The sequence below is a fragment of the Tupaia chinensis genome, unplaced genomic scaffold, assembly GCF_000334495.1.
Source record: "Tupaia chinensis unplaced genomic scaffold, TupChi_1.0 Scaffold000113_1, whole genome shotgun sequence".
Classification (NCBI taxonomy): domain Eukaryota; kingdom Metazoa; phylum Chordata; class Mammalia; order Scandentia; family Tupaiidae; genus Tupaia; species Tupaia belangeri.
Genome location: NW_006159577.1, coordinates 1914638 through 1934510, shown reverse-complemented (window position 1 = coordinate 1934510; position 19873 = coordinate 1914638). Strand labels below are relative to the sequence as shown.

Genomic DNA, 19873 nt, shown 5'->3' with positions numbered 1-19873 from the left:
CTTCTCACAGGGCAAGGATGCCGCTTTCCCTTATTTATGGGCAAGAGCCCTGAGGAGATGGAACTCCAAAAGCTAGCCTTCCATCCCCAACCCCATGGCATGTCATCCCACAAAGCTAGCCCCACTTTAAGTCTCTTGATGAAATGATACAGCTCTGAGATGACCCTTACCTGACGAGAAGTCAGGCCACGTCGGTGTCACTACCTGTGACACCCTTCAGCACACAGCCCTGGGTTATCCAGTGCTGACCGCTGGTCTGGTCCCACCTCCGAGGCTCACCAGCCCTCTCAGCCCCGCTTCCAGCTGGTGGGGCAGGGAAGTTAGAGCTTATCTGACTTTCTGGGACCATGACTTCTACTACACGGGGGCGGGGATGGGGTGGAGGGTGGACACAAGTGGCCTCAGCTGAGTGTTACTGGCTGGGCAGAGTCTCCCTACCTGGTTGTCCATTATTAGAATCACCTGGAAGCTTTGAGGGGCTTTTGCAACTACCATAGGCAGGTGCCACCTGGACCACTGAGTAGAACCTTTGGGGATGAGGCTGGGCTTAGGTTTCTTCTCAAAGTTCCCCAGATGATTCTCAGATCTAGGCAGGGAAGAGAACCAAAAGGCCAGAGGGATCCAGGTGGAGGATGGACGTCCTGGGCAGGGGCCACCTCTAAGAAAGGGCAAACAAGGAAGGCAGGTGAGGCTGGCCCCCTCACCTTTGCAGCTCACAGCCTGCCTCCTTCAAGAGGCCTTCCCTGACCTCCTGTGTTTGAGTGGGAACCCCCTGGGCCCCACGCCCCTCCCACTGCCTGGTTCACCTAGTTTATTCATTTGCCACTGTCTTCTGGTTGGGTGGTCTGCCCCTACAGGCCAGGTCCCTGCAGGTCCAGGACAGCATCAGGCTCACTGTTTTGGAGTCCCTGCAGTGGCTCATTAGCCCCAAGGTGAGGAAAAGTCCACCTCTCTGGCATGTCCATGTGGGACAAGGTACCACAAAGGAAATCAGCAAGAAAGACGACGAACCGCATAGGGCTATTCTTGCAGGAAGAATGCCCTTGGCAGCTTGCAAGTCTCTCTTAGTTCTGATTTGCTCCTCAGAAAAACCCCTTGGCATAATGGCTATGTTGCTGGACTCCCATGTAGTCGACCACAGTTCGAGTCCCGGATCTGGTGACAAGTTCACACTGGGCACGTGTGCATGCATGCCCAAGATCCCGAGAGAAGAATGGAGGAGAAGGAGTTGTGGCACAGCCATCCCCCGGGTGGTGATTTCAATCCCCCCCCCCCGGGGAGTGATTTCTCGTTTTCTCTCTGTTTTTGTCTTTCTAGCGAGCATACATACTCTATAGCAAAAACCTCTCAAAAAAGAAAGAAAAAAACCCTGTAGGGAAGGCAACACGCTTTAAATCCTCAGTGTGCACCTACTATGTATACACCTACTGCGTGTCAAGGGCTGATGGACTTAAAACTCCACAGTTACAAGACAGCATCCAAACACTGACCATTAATCCCTCCAAAATAGCTTTGCTAGGGACATCTAGGGGCAGGGATGTAAAACTCATTTTCCCAAAATGGTAACAGATGTTTCTCCAATGGCACCATCCAAGGCCTCGTAAGTGCCAGGAGTGACTTCCAATGGGCTCCTGGACAGGCAAAGGGAGGGAACAACCACTGTTAGGAGACAGGTCACCGGAGTTTTCCCTGCTCAAGTCTTCTGGCACTCTATCACTACCAGGAAATGAGATGTTTATTACAAGGTTTCAAGCTCCTGTTTAGTTTTTACCTAAAAATCTCTATTTCCCATCTGGGTCTTCACATACCACCTATGTCACTGGAATCAGAATTCAACTACAATTTCAAGAGTTTAAAAACCAAAAGGGCCAGCAGGTGGCGTGGAGGTTAAGGCACTGGATCTCACATGTCTGAATGCACAGTTCAAGCACAAGACCCAACCGCTTAAAAATCACCCCGGGTGCGCTATGTGTGTGTGTGTGTGTCCAAAGTCCCAAGAGGAGAATGGAGAAGGGACTGTGGTTGGCCACCCTCCCTGGGAGGGATGATTTCTCACTTTCCCTCTCTCCTTCTCTGATGAGCACACACACCCTAAATGAAAGACAATAAAAAGAAAGAAAGAAAAGAAAGGAATCAAGATAGTAAAAGAGGGTTGAAGAAAGTTCACAATTTTATCAGGATGGGTTTTGGGTTTTGTGCAGGGCTAGTACATGGGCTAAGAAAAGTGTCCCTCTCTAGGCACAGCAGCTGTGACAAAACCCAGAACAGAGTTGCAGGGGCTCCTCTGCCTTGTTTCTCAAGTCGCCTATGACTATGGTGGGCTGCCCCTGTCCCAGCACTTCTGTCCCTGCCATCTTGCTTATCCCACCTTCCTGCCAGACCGCAGCTGGCTCTCTTCAAGGATGGCGACCAGTGCACACAACATCAAGGGTCAGACTTTATCTTTTAAATGCACAATGTGCTTGAGCCAAAAACAAAACAAAAAGCCTTTCCAAGATGCTTTCCAAATTCCTGAAACACACTCGGCTGGAAAAATGGAGCCCCATTTCCTCTTATTTTTAATCTCCCATTGGCTGTGTTTATAATAAAATAGAATAACTTATTTATTTGCTTACCTTAGTTGGAAAGACAATAAATTGGAAAGGCTTCATAAATCCCAAAGGGAATTCCTTTAAACAAGGACTGTCAGCAAAAATCTGTAAATAACCTTCTGCCAGCCTCTCACAATCACCTCCACCACACATTCTGGTTCCTTCCTGCGTTTGTACTAATCTTCTAGCAAACAAATCAAATCATGCACCGAAACATTTTTATTCTTACCGAGGTAAGGCTCAGAAAACATCCGGAGTCCACCGGGGCGGGCTGCTGACTCACGTGGCCTCAGAGAGGACCCTAGGGGACCACACAAGGGATAACTCTGCTACCCCCAAAACCAGCCACACTACTCTCACTAATTTAAGAAACCCACATTGGCAGTAAGCTACAAAACCATAGCCAGGGATGCTCTTAGCAACGACCGCAGCATTAATTCCACCTGAAGCAAGTGAACCGCAAAGCTCTGGACACACACCTTAGGAAACAAAGCTCAGGGCAGGTTGGTGACAGGTCCCCATGCCTCCTCCCACCTGGGCTGGGCTGGTGTCAATGACGGAGTCTCCATTCATCTCACTCTCTCATAATCCCAGTGTCACTGGGGCTTCCCGGCCCAGACTCTCCAGTCAAATTCACGCATCCTAAAGTGAGTCAAAGGAATGACGCTCATGCTTCAAGACTGTCCAGACGAAGCCAGGCCTCGGCTGGTCCTGTCACTCCCACACTGATGACTGCAAACACATTTGATGAAGTTCATGGAAACGACCTTCAGTGGTTCAGAAACAGCAGAAGATGGACAGTCTCACACTGAGGTTTCAAGGACTGTGCTAAAAATAAGTTTAAATAAGAGGCAGAAGGAGGTTTGTGGATAATCAAATGTACAAGACTGGAAAGAGCCTCTGTAATCAATTTACATATCAGGAAGGGATGATTATCATAACCAAAGGGAAAATTTCTCCAAGCCCAAAGGTTATTAAAAAGAAATAAAGGAAAAAGAAAACAGCAAAGCACTACCCAAATCTTTAACAAAAATGGATGTTCCAGCCTCTAGTCCAGCTTCTTGACTTGCCTATCAGTTTCTGGAGTTCAAAACTTCACCCTGCAGTCTGGGATACTGGGTGGGAGAAGTAGAACTTACGAACTCCAAACATACCTGTGTTCACCCATCTCTTGACTCAGCTAGTTCACTGTGCAAAGAAATCAGCATTTTTTTTTAAGTTTGCTATGGACAGCCCAGCAGGTGGTGTGGTGGTTAAGGTGCTGGACTCCCACATGATTGATCATGGTTGAAGTCCCGGACTGGGCTTGTTTTCTCACTTCTCTCTCTCTCTCTCTCTGTCCCTGGTCAAACTAAAAAATAATAAAACAAATAAAATTAAAATACATAATTTTTTTTTTAAAAAGTTTGCTACAGAGTGTTTGCACTTGCTGGAGACAGAGAGGGAAAATGAGAAATCACTCCCCAGGGAAGATGGATGGTCATACAGTAATCCCTTCTCCTACAACCTCCTCTCAGGATTTTGTGCACACGTGCATATGCACCTGGCATGATTTTCAAGCCTCTGGGTCTGGGACTTGAACCTTGCACTTGGCCATATGGAATCTAGTGGCCTTGACCACTGCACCACCTGCTGGCCCTGAGCTATGTGTCCTTGAGTTATTCAGTGAGCTTCCCTGAGCCTACTTTGTTGTGGCGCCTCCAGCCTGCAGGAGGCACATTCCCTATTATGTTAGGAATCCACCAAATACAGTTCCAAGTTCTCCCCACTTGGCACATTCCTGGTATTCAATAAACAGTAACTACTATTATTATTTTGCCAGATAAATTTACTTCTAAGAGCCTTGAATGAAAGCAGAGGCTTTTCTTAAAAGGCTCTCTACCCAGCAGTGATTTAATGTTACGCACCCTGCTCAAAATATTTTAATACATTCTGGGAGCTTTGGGCCAGCTGAGCCTGGACAGAAGATAGCAAGCTACTCACCTCACCTGAACACAGCTGGGTCCCTGTCAACTCATTTCCATACAAGAATTTTAGATTTTAGGATCTTAGATTTTAGAATTTTAGGACCTACCATGAGAGAGTTCTGAGAAGGCACCCTGAACCGTGGTCCTACTGTGTTCAGCTCCCCACAGCAGTGCTCAGGTGACAAATGATGCTGTGACAAGGTCTATGGATTGCTCCTATTGTTGGGGATGGCAATACTTGGTGACATCCCCTTTATGACTACAAAGCATGTTTCTCCCTTCTCTCTTTAAGGTTTTTGCCATAGGGCACATGGGCTCCCCAGAGACAGACAGAGAAACACAGACAGAGGGAAAGTGAGAAATCACTCCCCAGCGGGGATGACCATGCCACAATCCCGTCTCCATTCTTCTCCTGGGATTTTCGTCACACACACACACATGCAGGGTGTGATTTTCAAGCCAAGTCTGGGACTTCAACAGCAGTCAGCCATTTGGGAAACCACTGCCTTAACCACCATTCCATCTGCTGTCCCTTCCCTTCCATTTTTTTTTAAACGGCTTTAATGAGGTATGAGTAATGTTCAAAAAACCTGCACATAGTCAATGTACACAACTTGACGAGTTCGGACGGCCCGTGAAAGCATCACCATGATTGAAGTGATGAGTATATCCATTTAATTAGCTCCCAGTTTCCCCCTTACTGAAATAAAATCCAGTATTTAACTTTCGTTGTGATAAATTCATTTAGGAAGCTTTTATTTGATGGCCAAAGACTCCCGAGGGAACTGCTTCATGGTAGAGGTGGCAGTGCTGGGCTCCAGAATCTCACTGTGGATGGGTGCTGCAGGCTCTCCTACCAGGACTCGGGTCTTCCATGGCTGTAAAAATGCTCTCCCAAACTCAGAACTGCCAGAGTGCACATAGCCATAGCTCTTCCAGCAGCATTTGCCTCGTGGCCTCTTGAGCCCACAGGACAAGCCGGGGTGCCCATCTTTCAGGTGTCCCGGTGTCTTTACTCCTGGAGGTCCCCTAAAATCCTGTAAGCATTTGTCCACGTTACCACCACACTCGCTGCATGGCAGTGCACAGATAATCACCCCAAAGATGCCAAGGGCACTGAGACATTAGTTTCAGGCCAGGAATCAAGGTCATGTTTAGTCTGAGCTCACAGACATCAAAGGGCTTCTCAGACAGCAAATGCACGCACACGCGATGCACCCTGATCACTGGAAATGCCAGAGCAGCCAGCCCACATGAGTTCAGGTTCTTTCAATGCCCTAAGCCCCTGAATGGCACTGGAGGAACAAATAATAAGCAGGGAAAGGATATTTCCGGCAACCAGAAAATAACAAATTCAGCGATCTCTGATTAACAATTAAAAATAATTCCAAGACTCATTTCATAAAGTATCCCCCAAACTCAACGGAAATAATAAGAGTATTAAAAACTGAGGAAAGTGAGTCAGCTGCAACTCACATCCCCAAGTGCAATGAAGAATGCTTGCCAGGCACGTCCCCCGTGCCAGGCACCTGGGTAAGAACTCCTGGCACCTCCTCACTAAATGCCTCCTTGTGAGAGAAACTATGACCCTATTTTACACACAAGGAACTGGCAGGGGTAAGAATCAAACCCAGAACTCTACAAAGGTGGGGCCTACACCCACAGTGCTGCAAGGCTGGCACAGGCTCTGGTAGCTGACATTCCCCACCAGGAAAACTCTTAGGGTCCTTCAGGCTTCCCACAAGACACCTCCACAAGAAGGTGGCTGGTCTGGCTGGCCTCTACCTTCAGGAAAATAAATGGGGACCTGAGGGATAGCCAACTTCCCTGGGCCATCCAGAGTCCAGGAACATGGGACGGCAAGCAAGGGGAAGTAAGCACGGCACACAGTAAGTACACCACCTGACCGTCTCCAAAGTCACTTCTCCCAAGGAGAAAGGAGGAAGTAGCTGGTGACTTGGTGGCCCTCCAGACCTGGAGCCAATGGCCATGGTGGACGAAGAGACACCTGTTCCCAGGCACCTTCCAAGAGGAGCTGGCGGGACACAGTGTGAAAAGGACTGAGCAGCTGTTGTGGGCGTGGCCAAGGGAGCCCAAGGAGGATGGCCTTAGATGCACTGAGGCCTGCAAGAGGGGGCCAGTCTGCCCACTCTTGGGGGAGGGAGGTTGGGGAGTTAGGGATCTGGGAGTTTAATGAAGCAGACAAGACCCAGATTGCAGTGAGCATCTTCTGATCCACCCAGTCTAGCATGATCCAGTTCTTAAGTCTCAGGTATAACCAGGACGGCACAAGGAGGGAGTCACCTAGACGAGGCCATGTGCTGTGGCCAGAGCACTCTCGTGGACCGTGTGCAATTCTCAGACGTGACGAATGTCCCAGAAACTCCCCACCCCTCACACGAACATCTACTGATCTCCACCAACTTCCTAGTCTGCCTTCTCCACTTTCAAAAAGAAATTATTTGATTAGTGACAGCTAGGAACCAGGATGGGAAGGTGGGGCATAAATACAAAGGGACACGGGGGAGTTTTCCTTGGTGAGGGACTGTTCTGCAACCCCACAGCACGTACATGTCATGGGTCAAACCTGCAGAACTGCAAGCCAAAAGGGTGAATTTACTATGTTAAGTAATATCTACATGAATCTTTAAAAAGTGATTCCCCTAAAAAAAAAAAATAAGTCATAAACAATGTTCCCTAAGCAGTAAACTGTAAAATCCCACCACAGCCACAGCAGCTTTTCCAACAAGAGGGCAGGCTTACCCCTGCATGCCCTGGTACCCGAAAGAGAGCCGAGCATTGGTAGGAAGGGTTCTGTTACACACTTACACAGCCCCCTGAAATGCAATGACACTTCAAACAATTTTGTCAGGGAAAATCACTGAGTTACCTCCGGTACTTCAGTGGCCAGGAAATGAGAAATGAATTCCCCTCAATTACTTTCCCTTAATTGCTCTTACGTCAGGGTTCCATCTCTCACATTTAGGGCCATCACATCCCGTCAGTCTACTGCCAGTGACATTTGCTCCTAAGCGAGGGATAGAAAAGGCTCCCACTGGCCTGCCCCCTTCCTGCAGAAACAGCCCTGACGGGAGAGGATCGGGAGATCTACCTACTCCCACAACCTCAACCACTCCAGAACCCAATTCAACCCTGCCTACTGGGGGAAGATGGGGCAATCAGGAAAGCCCTGAGCCCCACCCAGAGGCCACACCTGACCTACAGCTATTTGTATGATGGCCTTGGGGCCTTGGGACCCTGAGCGTGCTAGCCTCGAGGCAATGCCATAACTGCCTTGATCTAGAGAACCCATGTGCCCCTGTTGATGGGAAAACAGGCCTATGGTCCATGATTACCCAAGGTCACCTAGGAAGCTAAGGGCTGAGGCTTCCCCCTGCTGGTCTCTTTTGCCAGAGATCCCCAACCACCCTGTGGCCTGCCTACAGCGGCCTGCCTGCAGTGGCCTGCCTGCAGATGACCTACGTGGGGGCAGAGAGTAGAAGTGACACTGATAAAATAGCCTGGGGCCCACTCTCAGGAGTAGGTCTCAGCTGGATCACACCCAGGTGCTCCAGAACCATATAGAAATTCAGGTTTCACTGAGAATCACTGGGTTCAAAAGGTAATTTATCACATGCTCCCAAGTCCTCATGCAGACCCCATGTCACAACTCTGAGTCTGGGGACTCTCATCTGTAAGATCTAAGACAGCCTCAAAATACCCATCACAGTGCCTAGCATACAGCTGTTCCCTTCCTGAAAACTTGACTGTCAGCATCCAGTCAGGCCCTTGCCAAAGTCCAAATAAGTTTACCAAGGCCTGCCCGCCTGGACATTGCAGAACTCTGACTGGCTCAAGAGGAAAAACATCTCCAGACAAGGAAACCCAGTTAGGGCAGCATGCAACCACACCCCATGGCCTCCCTGATCCCATGGGGCCAGCCATCAATGCTATACCCTGAGGGGCAGTGGTGCCCATCCCTGGGATTCCAGATGCCCTTTGGCCAAGAGCTCCACACCTATGTCTCCAACAGAAATTCATATTGTCTCCAGGACACAATGGATGCAAAACCCAGCTCCTCTTCTTCTCTTCCCACCCCACCCAAACCTCAACAAATATCACCACCACCCTCCACCCAGCTGCCCTGTCCAAGCCCAGGGAGCTCCTGGACACCACCTCCCCGTCCTGCCAGCCTGCCTCTCACACTGGCAGCTCCTCCACCTTCACCTCACCTGCCCTGGCTAAAACCACTGTTGGCTCAGTCTCCCAGGCACCTCAGCCATCACTTTAAAATGGGACATCTGGGGACAGTATTTCTCAGAAGCCCACTACCACCCTCAAAGCTAAGTCTGAACTCACAGCCACCTGTGGTCCCTTCCAGCCCAGACCCTCCCACTTCCCATACCTCATTCCCTAATTCCACAGAAAGAGAAAGCTAGTGAGGAACCCCTACATTTGAAAACTCAAGTACTTGTGAAACTCTTTTAGATCTCACCAATACCCTGCAGTGGATACAAATACCTCCAAGAGGTGGTGTCTTTTGCTCAAGGTATCCCCCAGCTAGTCATTAGCAGGGTCAAGGTATATGACTGCTTGTCCACAGTCTGTCTTGTTTTGTTTTAAGAGAGATTTTTTGGGGGGGGTGGGGTGGGAGGAAGGTTTTTGCTATAGGGCCCGTGAGCTCACCAGACAGACAGAGAGAGACAGAGAGACAGAAAGCGAGAAATCACCCCCCAGGGGGGATGGCAACACCGCAATCCCTTCTCCTCCATTCTCCTCTCAGGATCTTGGGCATGCACGCACAAGCGCCCGGCGTGAGTTTAAGCCACCAGGTCCGGGACTCAAACCACGGTCGACTACGTGGGAGTCCAGCGACATAGCCATAAAGCTAACTGCTGGTCCCAAGAGAGATTTTTGATACAGGGCACATGCGCTCACCAGAGAGACAGAGAGACAGAAAGTGAGAAATTGCGCACGCTGCAATCCCTTCTCTGTTCTCCTCTCAGGATTTTGGGCACACATGCACATGCATCTGGTGTGAGTTTTAAGCTGTCGGGTCCAAGACTCAAACTGTGGTCAACTATGTGGGAGTCCAATGACATAACCATTATGCCATCTGATAGTCCCACAGGCTATGTTCTTTTTTTTCCCCCCTAAATTTTTTTTCTGAAAGAATTTTTTATTGAACTTTCTTTTTATTTATTTATTTTAATTTGACCAGATTGAGAGAGAAAGAGAGAGAGGGAGAGAGAGGGAAAGTGAGAAAGGAAGCCGCCAAGTTCGGGAGCCAGTTCCAAGACTCAAACCGAGGTAGGCCCTGTGTGAGTCCAGTGCCCTTAACCACCACACCACCTGCCAGCCTCCTGGCTTTGTTCTTAACTGCTACATTTCGTATACCTGAACATCAGGAACTCCAGTCAACTCTTTTGGCAGGTCTCCCTCCCTGACCTCTGGGCCAGGAACAATCCAATCTCAGCCATGCATCCACTCCAAATATTCACATTTGTTATTGTTTTGCTGAACTCAAAAGTCATCACTCTTTACTCTTTCTGCAACCCTGGTAACCATCCCCCCCACCATCACACACACACACACACACACACACACACACACGCAGCATCCTGCACAGAGTAGGAGCTTTATTTGAAGCAGATCCTTGTTCAACAGGCTATTTTCAGAAGAAGCAAATTCATTTCAATGTTACAACATAAAGTTGTAGCACACCATTCCAAAATGAGTTATTTTATCAGATCAAGTAACATGGTTAAACCCTATGTCTAAAATAGCATACATCTATTTTTATTTGATTTACTAAATTATAAAGCTTTTCTAAATCTCTGAAAGGTAGTTTTCCCAGTAATGCATAACTGCTTAATTGGGAAGTGTACAAAACATAATTACACTGCCTAACACTACAATATTGCTTATGGGAATATCTTTGTTCATGCATTCTGTTTTATTTTGCATTTAATCTCTATTAAGATGTCTATACAAAAATAGATAGGTATGCTAGTTTTCATAAACACCATAAATCATAAAGTCATTTCTTTGCTAACCCAAGTCCAAAAGCAGCCCCAAAAGGAACTGCTTGGGCTCTGAAGGCTGCCACTTCTAGTAATCAAGCAGACAAACTCCTGGCTATATGGAGGCCTGTTAACAAGTAGCCCCCAGAACACTTAAGTCCTGGGTCAGTGAGCCAGGTAACAGTTCAGATCTTGGCTGCCAGTTTCTCTCATAGTTAATAGCTCTACAAGCAACTCAAAAGGCATCCCAAACTTCACCCAGAAAGCTGTTACCCAAACCAAGAAGAAGCCTGTCTGCCTAAGAGCCAGTTACCAACCTCCTATCAAGGAGTGGAGGCCCCTTGAATCACTCCTCATTGGAGGACTCCCAATGGATACCCTAACATTCACCCTTCGACTAACATAGGAAACTTCTGCCAAATGCCCTGAACTCTAGAAACTGCATGGATTCCCCTGCTCCTGCCTTCAAATGTGTACACATCCCTTCATCCCAAGAATTTGAGTCCACAGTCACTCCTCACACAGCCATCGGTGGGAAGAAACACGTTCTTGGTTGTTCATTAATTACCTGTGGGACCGTCCACATGGCGTGCCTATGCCTCACGTGGAAATAACCACCCTGCTTCACTATCTCACAAAGGGTTGTGACTGAAAATAAAAGGCACTGTATGACAAAGTGTTTCTACAAACAGAATAAAGGTAAGCTCTCAGCTTCGCTGAAGCCTATTAATAAATTCACCAACCCAGACGAAAAGGATTTATTTGTGGCAAAATGTGTTCATGTTCATTTCTAAATGAAAGGCACCAACCCCAAATCTATCGGTGAGTGTTTGACGTCACAGTGAAATGATGCCATAGGCACACATGAAGCCCTCTGCAAAGCTCCTAAGGGTCAAGGCGAAAATGCCTTTTGCTCATCTATGTTAATGCTCAAATGAGCCTATGTTAAAAGCACGGACTCTGTGGATTCCATCTTTGACTTGTGTACGTAGGCATTCGAAGTATGCTTCATTGAGTGGTTCATATCTTACTAAAATATAATTTGTAAAAACCATCTTGTGACACTCGACCCAGACTCATCTCAATAAACATTGCTGACTGGTGGAGAGATGAAGTTAAATGTCAAGTGCATCTGAATACAGAACCAGCTCCAATTCTAACAGACACACGGAGAAGTTCTCACACCCTAGGAATGCCTGGTGACGTTTGAGGGGATGGAGAATCCCTCTTAAGCCAAAGAATGAGAATAAGTAGTACAAAAAATCTGTACTGCAATCTTCAAAACTATTCACCCAATTTTGGGGGTTATTCAAGTTATATAAAAAAAATCTTCTTTCAACCATTTTTCATGCCAAATGTTCAATTACGAGACTCAAGTGTGTGGGTGTGTGTTGGGGGAGTGGTTTGTTTTAAAGAAAGACAGTCTGTGTGCTGTTGGCAGGTTCTGGGCTGGCTGCATTAAGAACCACCTGGAGGAATTTGCTAAAAATACAGATGTTAGAGCTTCTCCAACAGGACACTGGGTAGGGCCCCTAGAGAGGGACTCTCCTGCTGCAGAGGCCATCCCCTGGAGCCACCTGGACTCCAGGTCCTCCCTGGAGACTGCATGAGTCACTCATGTTAAAACCACCAAGCCTACAGCCAGGTTCTTACCAAACAATGCCGACTACAAAAACACACGTTTGTGGACCATGGTGAGATGAGTAGGGTTGGCACTGGCTGAGGGGTGCTAGCACTCATCTGCTCCATCCTGCTACAACAGGACACAAAGGATCTCTCCGTACCCCTGGGAGGCCCCTAGTCCCAACTTTATATCCAGGAATTGTACTCCATTGTAGCCCGGTGTTCTGGAGGGATGGAGCTTGAACATAAAAGTGGTGCACGTTGGGAACCAGCAGTTAGCATAATGGCTATGTCGCTGGACTCCCACGTAGTCGACCACGGTTCGAGTCCTGGACCCGGTGGCTTAAAACTCGTGCTGGGCACGTGTGCATGCGTGCGTGCCCAGGATCCCGAGAGGAGAATGGAGGAGAAGGGATTGTGGCGTGACCATCCCCCCTGGGGGGTGATTTCTCGCTGTCTCTATGTCTCTCTCTGTCTGTCTGGCGAGTGCACGTGCCCTAGTGAAAAATCTCTCCAAAAAAAAAAAAAAGTGGTGCACATTGTGTGCAGCTGCAAACCAGGCAGAGGTAAGAGGACTGTCGCTCCCCATTACATCAACACCACCACAGCTACAGGATCGCCATTATCCCAGTACCGTGACTCCATCACTAACAACAATGGTAACAAACAGCCCATATGTGAGCACGTTCCACAGGCATCAGCACCCCCAAGATTTGCAAATGTGGAAATATGACATTCTGACCCTGACCCAGGGTCTGCTGAGATGCCACTGCATTACAACCGGCTGTTTCCCAAAGGCATTTTCAAGGACCATCCTGCTTTCCAAGTGAGATTTTTAATGGCATGAATTGAGCCCAAAGAAACCACTGGTCCATAAAGTGACCAGCCAGCCCTGAAGGCAATGTCTCTTCACCAGACACCTTCGTAGTCAGAGCCCCCTAGCTCTCCTCCCAGCATTCCACACACATGACCCTACTCCTTCCACGTGGAGCCGAACATAACTGGAGAGCAGTAACCCTGCCCAGGTGCAGAAAAAAATAAGTTCATTCTAAAATTTGAACCAGAAAACATTTCATCATGGCGCACACAAATCCATACCATGCCTAGTCCATAGTGGGTGCTCAGTCAATGTCTGTGAGCAAACGAATATCCCGGGAGGAGATAGTAACTGTCATCCCATTTCCAAGGCCTCTGGTCAGTAAACTGCACAACACCCATAACAAATCTGCCACCGAGCCGGACCCGGTCCAGTTACCAAAGCTGCTATTGACCAAGCACCCACTAGGGCCAGGAAGATGAACCAAACAAGACTCCGGGAAGAAAATCAACTGTCACAGCCACTGCTGGGACAAACCTCCCACAGCTCAGGACTCGGGGTAAAGGGAGCCATGAAGACAGACGCACGGAGGGAGGGGACAGATAGGCGGTCTTTTTCTAAACAGAATGCCCTGGGAACATAGCCCGTCATGTCCTCCTTTACCGGGTTTATCTACTCTAAAAAGTGGTGCTGGGCAGGAGTGGAGATTTCAAACCTGAGCCATCCTTCTCAACAGGCTCCACCTGTCAAGGAAAGCTGGGCAGACGGACAGGGCCTCACGCTGGCTGTCCATCAGGCAAAGCAGGTAATTTTTTTCTTCCCACTCTAGGAAGGGAAAGTAGGTCTTAAATAGAAAGTAAATATTTTACTAGGCATTTCTTGGAGTGACCAAATACATAGTAACATTCTACAGACTGAAAACTTCTGAAATGGTTTAAAGTTCATCACTTGGGCCCCAGCTGCTCCCTAGCTAAGCCAGCCCTGCCAGCCCCGCCAGCCCCTGCCCTTCCCTACCCTGCGTGTTGCAGGTATTTTAAAAATAGCACTGAGATCTGGGCCTTCCATCCCCAGAAGCTTCTCCCATGTCTTCCCCCACCCCCCTCCCCAAATAAATCAGTTCACCTGGCTCCATAAACTCATTACACACAAAGGATAAAAACTTCCTTCTATTGCGGGTCTAGTCCCTTAGGACCGGGCCCGCTGTCCCCACCTACCATGTCTGACTGGCAAGCATGTCCCTTACTCTGCACAGCCAATCTATCAGGTCCAGGGAGCCTCTCTGATGTCACCAAACACCCAATGGAACACCTACATCTGGACCCTCTGACCTCCACACAGACTGTCAGGGGCACACTATGGGTTTCCTTAGGGCAAGGACAGCTGGCTTACTCCATTTTATTGTATTTTCAAAAATGTAACAAACACCTATGATGTGTCAAGCCTGTTTTAAGCACTTTATAAACATTACCTCATTTAATCTGTACAACACACCCTCTCATTACCCTTTCTTTACAGATTCTGAAACCGAAGCTCTTTGCAAGAGCTTCGTAAGTGCCAGAAAGAAGTCAAGCATTCCTTCCCATCTCTTTTTGCCACACTTTCTAGAACAGTCTATCCCATCGGTACCTTGTTGCCTCTACTAAGCTTTTAGAAAGAGACACCCCCTGGCCCTTCCTTCAAAAGGAGGGAAGACATTCACGGCTTTCCAGTTGGACCTTGCCCTTACCAAAGTGACCATACAGTGCAGCGTGGTGGTCAGTGCTCCCCAAGTGGACTGCTGGTGTCCCCAGGGCAAAGCTTCTGGATCTGAGTGTGCACCCTGACATACAAAGTAATCATACGGGTGTAGAAACTCCCACCTAAAGAAAGGCATGGCCCGGGGCCAGCAGGTGGTGTAGTGGTTGAGGGTGCTGGACTCCCACATGGCCAATGGCAGTTGAGTCTTAGGCCTGACGGCTTGCTTTCTCACTCCCTCCCCCCGCCCCCCGCCTTTGTCCCTCTCTGGTCAAATGAAAATGAATGAATGAATTAATTAAGTTAAATAAAAATAATTCTTTTATTTTTTTAAAAGAGATTTTTGCTATAGGGTGCACGCAATCGCCGGACAGAGAGAGACAGAAAGTGAGAAATCACCTCCCAGGGGGAATGGCCACGCTATAATCCCTTCTCCTCTATTCTCCTCTTGGGATCTTGGGCACGCATGCACACGCTCCCGGCGTGAGTTTTAAGCCACTGGGTCCAGGACGCAAACTGCGATCGACTACATGGGAGTCTAGCGACATAACCATTACACTAACTGCTGGTCCCAAATAAAAATAATTCTTAAAAACAAACGAAAAGAAACCAACTCAGCCCTCTTCTCACTAACGACACTGAATCTGGAAGCAGGAGGGGTTGGGGAGTACTGTGCAAGGCTGACCCACAAGAAGAGGTTCTGGTCTCTCCGGGAATGTACATATCCATGCCAGGCACATGCAGGCCCATGATCTAGGCTGGCTACAGTGAGGAGAGATGGATGGTGGGGTTAAGACTCTGTCAGGGGTATCATCTCTGTCTTTCTCACTCATGGAAGACATTGAAAAGAAAAAAATCCACAGGTCAGCAGGATGCATGGTGGTTAAGGTGCTGGATCCCACATGGCCAACTCTACGGTTCGAGTCCCAGATTTGGAGGCCTGAAAACATGCCAAGCATGTGTGTGTGCATGCCCAAAATCCTGAAAGGAGAACGAAGAAGGGATTGCAGCGTGGTCATCACCCCTGGGGGGGTGATTTCTCACTTTCTCTTTCTCTGTCTCTATCTCTAGTGAGCACATACACACACACCCTATGGCCAAAAAAAAAAAAAAAAAAAAAAAAGTCCATTTCCAAATCTGATCGCAGCTCTAGAAGACAAACAGGAAAAACCCTTTCTCAGCTTCCTCGTGGAGAAACATTTTAAATAACACTTCCGAGGGGCTAGCGCAGCATATGGAGTTTGCTTCTAAGCTCTCAGGCCTTGCTGGGTCACACAGTGAAGACATGGCCCGGGCAAGTCTGAGTCACAACCCCACTTCCTTCATTCCCGTGGACACCACAGACTCGATGACGACAAATGTAAAACTTCTACCAAAAAAACTAAAATAATTTTGTGTGGCTCCCTTTGCCCACTACTTACCCTACTTAAGGCCCTTCCTAAATTCCCAGGAAGACATCATTACAGAGAGAATTCTAGCTTCTACTCTGAAATCTCTGGCTTTTGTCAGTTAAAACCACATTCCTAATCCCAAGCTTCGTTGGGAAACGAGAAGGAAGGATGTGTGCATATGGGGGGAAAAAAATCCTTAACCTTGAAAGAAGAGCAACAAGTCCATGGAGGGCCAGCGAGAGGGAACAGACCTCTGCGTAAACACCATGGCTCAGGGAACCTGGCCGTTCCCCACAGCACCCACGGCAGCTGATCATCTGGCCCTGCCCACGTGCTCTGCTGGAGAAATCTAGACGCCCACTTCAGTGGGGTTTCTGCATCCCCGAAACCTGGCCCAGGACAGGGGTTCAGACCTGCTGCGCCACAGACCCACACGTGGGTTGAGATTGCCCACAATCCCTGGCGCTCGGGAAATGACCATCCACCAGACATGCATGCTGTGCGCTATCTGTAAGGGGTTTGAAGAACCATGCTGTGCTTCCATGCCTTTGAGACCCAGCCCTGCTCCCTTTCCAGGCAGGACGGCACTGCCCCACCCCCCACAAGCAGTTCTCACTCCTCATGCCCCTCCTGGGAGGCAGGGGCTGGCCCTGCTACAGCCCACCCATGCACCACCCTTTCCGTGTGGAGTGAAGCGGAATGGAGACCTGTTTGAAAACTGCAGGGGGGACTTAAAATAGACAGAATATAATCATTACCCAAGCTGGAGCTGAGCCAGGACACCGGGGCTAACATGACTAATTTGTCAAGAGACACCTCCCAGCACTTCCCTCAGTCATCCACGAGGCAGGGCAGAACCCAAAGGCTGAGATGGGGAGGAAGCTTCATCCCCACCACCCCCAGCCCACAGGGCCCTGGAGTGCCAGAAGACTGCAGGGACTTCCTGAGAGCACACGTGTCCACAAGCACACACGTGTTCGTGCACGGAAGAGAAGGGTTGTGGAGCAGGAAGGTAATCTTATAATTAAAGGAAAGCCTGTTTTTCAGGAAAATCTCCACCTCGTGGGGCCCTTACCCTCTACAGGAAGCCAAGGTCAGTTGGAAGGCTCCAGCATCACCTGCTCTGGGTGCCTTTCAGGTGACTTAATCACCTAAGCAGGGCTTGTCTCCGGAGTTCAGGACACACCCAACCTTATGCCATTCCCTTGAGTTCTCTGATAGCCTCAGTGGAAAGAAAGCTGTTCCTTTTGTTCAGGAGTATTAACTCAAATTCCTTCCTTAGGCCCATGCCACACAAATGCAGGGCTGCAACCCAAAGGAAGCTCAGTCAGTGGAATCAAGTTTCTCCCTGCTTTTCACAAGGTGGGTGTAAACTCTCCCAGTCAGGAGAAATCTAACCATCTTCCTGTCTTTTCCCCCAAGCCCCCCTATGCTGAACAGGAACCAGATCCTATTTTAAGATATGTATAATGGATCCAGTAAAAAGTGAGGAGCAGCAGTGGGAGCTGGACTGGATGGAGTAGGAGCGAGGGTGGGGAGATGATCCCATTGGCCTCAAGACCCTCCCTCAAATGAAGGACACACAAAAGAGGATGCCTGCTTAGAGAGGACTGCAGATCACTCCAACCCAGACCTCAAACATGGACACTGGAGTCAGACCTACTGAAAACGATACCTGGCCTGTAAACCCACTTTTACCACATAAAACCCTAAGCACTGTGAAAGAAAGCTAGCCACAGAATCCCAGGTTGTGTGTGCACACGTGTTCTGGAGGGTGGGTGTGAGGTTGCATTCTAGACACTCAGAGGAAGGGCAAGGGAGAAATGAGATGAGGAAGGAAAGGGGTCTCATCCTGGCTGGAGTGGCCAAACCAAACATTCCCAAGTCCCAGTCGAAAGTCTCACCCAACTACAGAGAAACCAAAGCAACAGAGTTGGAACTGGCTAAGCGTCTGGCTCTCTTAACTCCTACAAATTAACCTCCCTTCATCAGTAAAAGAGTAACTATTACCCCCCCATCTCTGAGGACTGAGAATAAACGAGGGAACGTGGCTGGAGCCCCAGCGCTGTGCCCAGCCCTGGCGGTCCAGTCGGGGGCTGGTGTCTGGGCTTTGCCTGGACAGTGCGATCCAGAGAATTTTCCCCCATGCACCCCACAGGACCCCGGTCTAAAGTGCCTGCTGCAGGGCTCAGGTTGGGGCCATGCGGTTATAAACACACACCGGTGAAGTGCAGGGAGCTGTAATAGGCCTTGTCCAGGAAACGATCCAGAAACCCCTCTTTGGCATTAGACTGCCATATCCCATCAAAAAAATCACTAAAGGACGAAACAAAAAAGCCAGACTCCTGGGGAAAATACGCCAGCATCACTCCCAGTGCCCTGCCCTCCAGGAGGGCAAGGAGAGAGGCTCCATGCCAGGCAGGACTTCCTCCTCCCACTGGGGAGTCGCGACCCCATTGCCCACAGCCTGGTTCAAAGTTCAGTTCTGCCACTTCACCAGGCACTCGTGGGCAAATCACCTTTACCTCCTCCTTACACATCACCCCTTCTTGTGAAAGTCAGATACAACGACACACAGCCACTACCTGAAAAGCTAGTGCCAGAGCTAAGTAAATGCTCACTGAACAGTCATTACAGGGTTCCTTTAACAAAAATAGTAACATACATGCCTGTCTGGATTTCTGGAGCACCACGGGAAATCTAAAAAGGGCAGAGTCAAACGGCACAGAAATTCCTTCACCAATAAGACGGTGCAAAAGTGAAAAGGACCCGATAGAGCCGGCCCTACCACTTAGTGCCCCGGCAACCTCCAGTTGCATGACTCACCAGGCTCCACGTGTTGAAGAGCTGCCAGTGACAAGCAGAGAAAACAACCGAGGCATGCAAATGTCACAGTTCTGCGGAAGGTCTCAGTGGCCCTCGCAGTTTCCCGCACTAACCACTACCGCGCTATTTGTAGTACAACCGAAAATACCCAAATCCGAAGGCTGTCCGAGAACCGCGCCCCAACACTCCACTTAAGAGACCGGATCCCAAGCCAGATACGTCGTACTGAGGCCGGTGGGTATTTACCATGGCTGGCATCTCGGCAACCATCACGCAGTCAATCAACAAACCTTCCCGAGCGTCCACTAGGTGGACCAGGGACACCACGACTCAGGTCAGAGGCGCCCAAAGTCCGCGATCCCTAGGGGGTGGGGAGGCTCAGGAGGGCTCAGGCACGATCCAGTCAAGTACCCGGTTCTGCTCTGAGCCTCCGCCACGGGTTCCGGGCCCACCTCGGTGTCCCGCGTAGCCTCGCCGCTTTCTCCGTTCCAGCCAAGCGGACCAAAGGGAGCGATCCCGCAGCAGTCGGGACACGGCGTCGGGCCGGGCCCCCACCTCCCGGATCGAAGCTGGCCCGCCCTGCACAAAGGCCGGCGGGAGGAAGGAGGAAGCGGGCACGGGGGGCAGGGCCCATTCCTACACCTCCCGGCGACGTTCCGGCCGCGGGAAGCGGCTTGCGATTTACAAGAGAAAAGGCGACGCCAAGGGAGGGGCGTTTCCGGGGTTGCCGGGTACCGCAGAGGGTCCACCTGGAACAGCGACCAGCGGGAACCGAGGCGGGGCCGCCGGGTACTCCGGCCCGCAGCCAGGGGGGAAACTGGGGAGGGACGCGGGCGCCTCGAACTCGGGGCTGCCGCGGGCGGGGACTCCAGGTGCGCCAGCCGGGAGCGGAGGCGCGGGA

At 49.6% G+C, this 19873-nt stretch overlaps 1 protein-coding gene across 3 annotated transcripts in view; it reads right to left on the bottom strand.

The window, feature by feature from the left end:
* CTBP2 (C-terminal binding protein 2) overlaps positions 1–19443 on the bottom strand; it is a 204786-nt gene extending 185343 nt beyond the window's left edge. Inside the window, exon 1 of one of the 3 annotated variants that reach the window (XM_006143911.3) lies at positions 19425–19443. The gene's annotated coding sequence lies outside the window, so the exon portion shown is untranslated. Of the gene's footprint in view, positions 1–170; positions 190–19424 lie in introns of those variants that run through there. The other 2 variants (XM_014586074.2, XM_006143910.3) reach the window with 2 other exon arrangements.
* Positions 19444–19873: the final 430 nt, after the last annotated feature.